Raw genomic sequence first — 8,226 nt, forward strand, 5'->3', positions numbered from 1 at the left:
TTCTAAATCGGTAACTTTTCCTTAGTAGTAAATAAATTAAAATGTTTTCTTAACAAAAAGTTAAATTTCAATAATACGAATGTCCTAATTTGTCGATTCATGAGTTTTATCGATTATAAAGTTGTTTCAAAAATCGATTTTATAAATTTATGGATTAATTTTTTATCGATTAAAGAGATTGTTTTTCATTGTTGTTCCGTGATATTGAATAATGAAAAAATATCGATGTTTTAAGTTTATCGATTAAAGAGATTGTCTTTCTCTATTAATCAGTTAATGTTTCGTGATATTGAACAATTAAAAAATTATCGTTTTTTTAATTTATCGATTTATTTTTTATTGATTAGTTAGATTGTTTTTCATTATTAATCAGTTAATGTTTCTTGATATTGAATAACGAAAAAAAATCGATCTTTTAAATTTATCGATTAAATTTTTATCATCTTATTATTTATCTTTCATTATTAAACAGTTAGTGTGTAGTGATATTGAATAATTAAAAAATTATCGTTTTATGATAGTTTAAATTGTGAATTTTTTTATTTCATCAAAAGTGGTTGCACTTATCGAATAGTTTTCAATGGTTTATCGATCCGAATTATCGATTAATATTTGTTAAGAAAATAATCGATAGTAATAATTAATCGATATTTTATTTTGGACATATTTTGTATTATTTTATCATTCAGAAGAGTTTTTTGATTAATCCACGAAATATATCTCTTAATAAGTTCCGTGAAGCGATAAATTAATCGATTTAAACAATCGGTTAAATGTTTTAATGCGACTGTTTTGCTATCATTCATCGGCGAATAATGAAGTATCTCTTTTTTGGACTCAATAACCAGCTTTGCATCTAACAGATATAGTACATATTTGAAAAGGTCTTGTTATAACTCTATTTGAATAGATAGAACTTAACTTTCATTTGGAAAAGGCGCCATGAATGAATTGGATAAGGAAGTATCTAAAGTAATGTATCCATTCTCCATAATGGGATCCATAGAAAAATACTACTAGAAGGAATGAACATGAAATAAAAAGCAATAAGGATGTGATGGATATGAACCAAAAACCAAGTTCCGATAAGGGCTCGGAATGGACCATAGCTCGGAAGGCTATGATACTATTTCTTTTAATATTGAAAGTTCATTGTGATTTAGGGTAAAAAACATAGCTGGAGCGTTGCCATCTGCTAAATCTTTTGAAACAAAAAAGGTGCGTCCCTACACGCGGTAGAAGTTATACTTCTTAGTGATATTCCAAGAAAGGCATATCATTTTGTATGAAAGAAAACTAGCGAGAGGGAAAGGATAAAAATATGGTGGAGTGACCAACACTTTCTTAAATTCAAAGAATCAAAGTCCAAATCATTTATCATTTCTGGGTTCTGACGGATTGATATGTATAATATTTACAATTGGATTATGATAACTAAAATACGATATGAAATGTCTTACATATATTTTATCTATATTTCTCGCGAATACCGCATCAATAGTCGTACCTCCTTTTGTCGTAGGATCATTCATTGATCATTTCTAATGAAAATTTCTCTCTGAGGAATGCCAGTAGTGATTCAGCTTCTGGCAATGAGAAATTTACATTGAAATCTCCCGCAAGGAGTACCGGTTGTTCGCTATACTCAACTGGTTCTCCGATAATATCTACAAAAGCTTGCGAACCTGCAGTTGACATATTGAGGCATATTGTTGCTTTTACACTAACAAAATGTACAGCGAATTTGCAATTGCAAATATGCAAGACCATTTGCACCAGATTGTGAATTGCCCTACTGTACTTATTGACTGCATTATTATATATAATTATTTGTATAAAACCTTGAAATTTATTCATTACAATCATCACTCAGAAGTTGTTTTATCAGTTGTAACCGAGTGATCATCGAAGAAACATCATTTCTAATATGCCACAAGACAAAATTAGAAATGAAGTTCATAAACCTCACGCTGTCAGATAAAACGATATACCTGCTCATCGCGGGTGCTAATACTTTCGATTTGCAAAGAAAGTAAATGAAGACTGACTACAGAAATGATCCTGTAAAGTATAGTCTTAACTTTTCAACGGCCAACGCAGAGTATTTCAACCAAAAGTCACACAAAATAGTTGAGAATTCGCAGAAATGAAACAGAAACGAAATAAAAATAATGCGCAAGCATACAATCATACATGTGCGTACACATGTGAATATCTCACCAACCAAAAATTTAAACATTATTCTACAAAAACAAGAATTGCTCAAATAGCATAAGCATGGCAAGTGCTTTAAGTTCTCTGCTTTACTCTCATTCACTCTCTCTCTCTCACGCGTTAATTGTTCAACGCGTATATATATTGCAAACTGATTTAGTTTTTAAAGGCATACAATCGAAAATATTTTATGAGTATGGTTACCACCCTCTTCAAAAACATTAATCAGTACAAGTGATAAGCTTAACGAAGTACTGCAATATGTATAACAAATGAAAGAGGTTTAAAAGGGCTTACAATAGAAAGTATACTCAAGCCAGCTTTTGCAAACTTTTATTTGAAGATATTGATAAATTAGATTAAATATAATGATATTGATATCAAACGAAAGTTATTTCTGTCTCTTAGAAACACCGGTATACACTCTATATTTGGTATTTATAGTTCAAAATTATTATTTATTGAATTTGAAGCCATTTAGCGCACACTAAACGATTTCATTTCATTTCCTTGCAATAATACACTTGAAAAGTATTCTAAAGCATATTATTATCAGTGAAAACTCAAAATATTAGATATTTAATATTAATGGCAGAACAGAAATCTCCGTTTGAGACTTCCTTGCAAATCATTTCAAATATTCAGCTACCACCAGCGCTCATCGTCAAGGCAATAAATAATAGATCAAAAAGTTTAATATTTCACCAAATTACGCACACAATTTAAGCGTAAAAACTCATCTCACTTCAATACACATAGCTCACTGTGTTGAAATGTATAACGGTAAAAGTAAATTTTAATAAATACATGGCACAAGGCAGCAGCTAACAAGTTCCTTTTAGTGGTCACAAAGGTAGTAAAATAAACTTTTATAGGTCAAAATATATGTATATGGTAGATGAAGATTTAATGTCGAAACATATGTATACCCATATACATAAACAGCACATATGTACGTGCCTAGTTTCACCTCGGTTTGTGGTAGATAAATAGTAAAGGCGTCCAACATTTTTCACTTTTCATTTCACCTAAATAACAACGAACTTTTCTGCTGACTTTCAAGGGTAGTGAGAAACCTAGAAGACTTGAAACTGCTGCGGCATTTCTTTTCATGCTTTTATTTTTGTTGCTCTTTTTTTGTGGTGTTTTTGGTACCTGCACTTCCTTATAAATTTAGCGTAACAGTAGAAAGTTTTGAGTGAAATTTGTTTTGGTTAGTTGAGCTGGTGAAAGTGCGCTGCCAACTGCGGAAGACAAACTAAACAACAGTTGGCAGCGTGCATGAGCATGGCAGTGGGTAGTGGGGCCTTGGCAGGGTAACGGAAATGGAAGCTTGTGGCAACTGATTGCATAACTGTTGGATAAATGGTTAAGATGGCACATTAAAAAGCAAGGCAATAGTGTTTAAGTTGTAAAAAGTAGATAGAAGTGAAAAAGAAGTTTAAAAGAGTTAAAGAAAGAGGGAGAGAGAGAGAGAGCATAAGAAAATTGGCGATTTTTTACAAAATAAAAACTTAAAATAATTAATATTAATATTTTATTAATTGAAATACATTTTTGTAATGTTCACAGAAAATTAAAATTTCTAGAGTTGCCAGCTGTTCCTAAAAATGTATTAAATATATTGAAAAATCTTATTTTTATATAATATATATATATATACTAGCAGACCCGGCCACACGTTGTTGTGACTAAGGTATACATTAAATTAAGTTGGTCCAATCTTGGCTTCGGCGACGATATTGATTACTCGAGGTCGATTTATGTTACGCAGCATGATGACAACTCACACTACTTTTAATGGCAAAGTGAGTGGTGACAGTACAGGCAATTTCAAATAGTTTGGGATAATTGACGACGCCATCCTGGTTTGTAGCTGTGTCAACTCTCCTGAACCGAAATTCTAAATTGTCGCATTAAGATTATCGATATCTTTGTTTTTTTTTTCTAACACCAATATAGGTCATTCAATCAGTCATTTATGGTTATCATATTGAGGTTTCATGTCAGGAAACATGTAATTTTTCTGGCCTTCCACGAATATTTCAAGACTAAAATTAGCCAGATCGGTTTGAACTTCAACAACCAATAACTTCCCAATTTTAGACAATTTTTAATTTTCTTCGCGGAAAATTAAAAAAATTTAGGGGTGGACCACCCTTAACATTTAGGAGGATGAAAAATAGATGTTGTCCGATTCTCCACCCTAGCCGATATGCACGCTAAGATTCACGAAAATCGGTCGAGCGGTTTCAGAGGAGTTCAATAACGTACACCGTGACACGAGAATTTTATATATTAGATTTATCTAAGCATCTAAAAACTCTCTCTGGGTTGCCAAGCAGCAGAAAATTAAATTTTGAATTATTTGTACACAAATTTGTTATTTTTGCTTCAACACCAATAACAGGGGTTTATTCTTTAAGAAATATTTTCACTGCAACCAAAAATTATTCCACTGACCTTAGCGTAAACTAGAACTTCATGCAATGTTTATGCCGCAGCAAAAGTACCAAGGCTGAGTGCGCCAAGAAAGTTGTAGGTTATGTGCAGCGAGCCAAGCGAGTGTTGGTCAATATTTTGAAAAGAAATAACAACAGAAACTATCGGAAAGCAGCTTCGAATTGGTAAAGGAAAGTGTGAAAAACTTAAAGCTTTGCTGAAGAGTATATTAATATTTTATTTTGGGGCATATGTTTAGTTATAACTATACTCATGGATACAATATAAGCATACAAACAGTTTTAAAGTATTTTATTTAATGTAACAATTTGTTAATGTTTTCTGAATTGTATTCAAATATGTATGTATGTTATTGGTGTTCAACCGGTTATAGCCGAATCGATGAGAGCGCGCCACTCTTCTCTTTCCTTCGCTGTTCGGCGCCAGTTGGAGATTCCAAGTGTAACCAGGTCGCTCTCCACCTGGTCCCTCCAACGGAGTGGAGGCCTTCCCCTTCCTCGGCTTCCTCCGGCGGGTACTGCATCGAACACTTTCAGTGCTGGAGTGTTTTCGTCCATTCGGACAACATGACCTAGCCAGCGTAGCCGCTGTCTTTTTATTCGCTGAACTATGTCAATGTCGTCGTATAACTCGTACAGCTCATCGTTCCATCGTCTGCGGTATTCGCCGTTGCCAATGTTCTGAGGACCATCAATCTTGCGCAAAATTTTCCTCTCGAAAACTCCTAGTGTCGTCTCATCTTATGTTGACATCGTCCAAGCTTCTGCACCATAAAGCAGGATGGGAATGATAAGTGACTTGTAGAGTTTGATTTTGGTTCGTCGAGAGAGAACTTTACTGCTCAATTGCCTACTCAGTCCAAAGTAGCACCTGTTGGCAAGAGTGATTCTGCGCTGGATTTCAAGGCTGACATTGTTGGTGTTGTTGATGCTGGCTCCCAGGTATACGAAATTATCTACGACTTCGAAGTTATGACTGTCAACAGTGACGTGGGAGCCAAGACGCGAGTGCGCCGACTGTTTGCTTGATGATAGGAGATATTTCGTCTTGTCCTCATGCACCTCCACACCCATTCGCTTCGCCTCCTTATCCATGCGGGAAAAACAGAACAAACTGCGCGGTTGTTGCTTCCGATGATATTAATATCAGGTAACTGGAACCAGGAGCTGTACACTCTTGTAGAATATTGTACCTTCTCTATTTAGCTCTGCAGCTCGTATTATTTTTTCCAGTATAAGAATGAAGAAGTCGCACGATAGTGAGTCACCTTGTCTGAAACCTCGTTTGGTATCGAACGGGTAGGAGAGGTCCTTCCCAATCATGACGGAGCTTTTGGTGTTGCTCAACGTAAACTTACACAGCCGTATTAGTTTTGCGGGGATACCAAATTCAGACATCGCGGCATAAAGACAGCTCCTTTTCGTGCTGTCGAAAGCAGCATTAAAATCGACAAAAAGGTGGTATGTGTCGATCCTATTTTCACGGGTCTTCTCCATGATTCAAATATAATATATATATATTTGAAATATATAACTGCAGTAAAGTGCAAAATTTAAGCATTTTATAACATTTAAGATATATTATTTTAGAATTTTTGATTTTTTCAATTTTTTAAATATTTGTGAAAATTATTTTTTAATTTCTATAAAAAAACTACGGTCAAGAGCGAAATTTAAGCATACCAAAACCTGTAAAATATTATATTATTTTTTTTTTGGGCTTCATTAAAGTTTTTTTCGATTTATATAAGCTGTTCTGTTAAAACAGTCCAGCGTAAAATTTAATCATATATATATGTATATATATAGCTGTTGAATTTTTAGTATTTTTTTATTCAAAATCTTAATATATCTACTCTTAAGAGCAAATTGAGTTTTTGTACCTTAATTTGTTTTTATGTCCAATTTATATGGTGTTTTTTTATTTCTTTTAGTTTTCAATTTTTATATGTTTTTATTTTTTATATTAATTTTTTCCACATTTGTTTTTGTTTTATATTTTTTAATTTATTTCCTTCACTAAGAAATTCAATACAACTACAAAGCGAACATATGAAGCGTTGCTGTGCAATGATATGAGTTGACAAAATGCAAAAAGCAAGTAGAAGCAGAAATGTAGAAAAAACAGAAATTGTGAAAAATCACTATAACTAAACAGAAAATCGTTCATTACAGCCAACACAGCTCATACACATACATGTACATATGTATGTTGCATATGCAACCCCACTTGCCACACATCTGCACTTGCTATAGCATTTTATTGTTGTCTTGCAATTCCCATGGCAGTCGATGGCAGCGTGGCAAAAAATCAACGCTGTGTAATAATATCATACAACAAAAGTTGCCAAACAAACAACAACAACAAAACACTCTCACATATGGAGTAACTTAAGCAATAATATGTAATAAAAACAACAACAAAACTTAACAATAGCAACAAAAAATAGTAAGCTTACACACTCACATATGTCATGCGTGCATATAATGTGTGTGTGTGTGTGCTTGTGTGTTTTCTCGTGCAATTCCCAAATGTATGGTATGCCATGCGCCATGGCGTATGAGTAGTATTTTTTAATAAAATTCCTACGCTTGATCTTGCCATGGCACATGCACGCCGTTCGCTACTATTTGCTTGAATGTATATATATATATATATATATATATATATTTGCTCTAACAAACTGGCTTGTTGACTGACATGCAGCTTACTTAGCTGCCGTCGGGTGAAAGGCAACGCTTGATGGCGCGTTGAGATGTCGACATGCAATGCGTTTAATGAAAGCCGCCAAAGCAGCATGAAATAACAACAACGAACATACATGTATACACTTATATACATATATATTCATAAGTATATATACCCAAGTAGATCCATGTAATGAAATAAATCTGACAGTAAGTGAAGTGCAAAAATTTCCAGCAATACCTCGGGTTTATTTTTCTTTCATTTTTAATTTGCTGCTTTGACATGGCATTTAAAGCGAAATAAGCACAACAACTACATTCTTAATATGCATATGAACAAGTACCGTTATATTATATACTGTATGTATGTATGTGAACTAATAAGCTATGTTCAGCAGAATTTTCGCAATAAGTGGTTAAAATGTACGGGGAATTGACAATGATTTCCGCAGCTGACAGTTATTGTGTAGAGTTTACAGCTATTTCCTATTCCACTGTTTCCTCTATTACATGTTCTTCGACTTCTTCTTCAACCTCTTGCTGTGTATACTAGATATACTAGCGCCGTAATAGCTAAGGTATGAAAAAGGAGCGAATCTCGTTTGCGTTTCACAAGTTCACTACAATTCGTTGCAATAAGCGAAGCCATACTGCTTTCTCCAACTTAGAAAAACCGCACACCATTCACTCCAACCAACTCCAAATATCACTTGGAAGATTTTATTCTGAGAAAAATGCCGTTTTCCAATCTTCTTAGCTCCTAGAGTTTGACAGAACCCATTTTACATGATCAGAGACCTCTTCTGAGCTCCAATTAAATTTACCTCAAGGTCAATAACATTGAAACAGTCTATCGAAGAAT

At 33.8% G+C, this 8,226-nt stretch overlaps 1 protein-coding gene and 1 non-coding gene across 3 annotated transcripts in view; one reads left to right on the forward strand and one right to left on the reverse strand.

Annotated features, from left to right (window-relative positions):
• LOC105213954 (uncharacterized) overlaps nucleotides 1-8,226 on the forward strand; it is a 286,125-nt gene that overhangs the window by 183,811 nt on the left and 94,088 nt on the right. The gene's annotated exons all lie outside the window — the stretch shown is intronic.
• On the reverse strand, nucleotides 1,865-2,078 carry LOC114804204 (small nucleolar RNA U3). The gene has a single exon (XR_003752454.1). It is a non-coding gene; the product is annotated as a small nucleolar RNA U3 (small nucleolar RNA).

The sequence above is a fragment of the Zeugodacus cucurbitae genome, chromosome 6 (assembly GCF_028554725.1).
Source record: "Zeugodacus cucurbitae isolate PBARC_wt_2022May chromosome 6, idZeuCucr1.2, whole genome shotgun sequence".
Taxonomy (NCBI): domain Eukaryota; kingdom Metazoa; phylum Arthropoda; class Insecta; order Diptera; family Tephritidae; genus Zeugodacus; species Zeugodacus cucurbitae.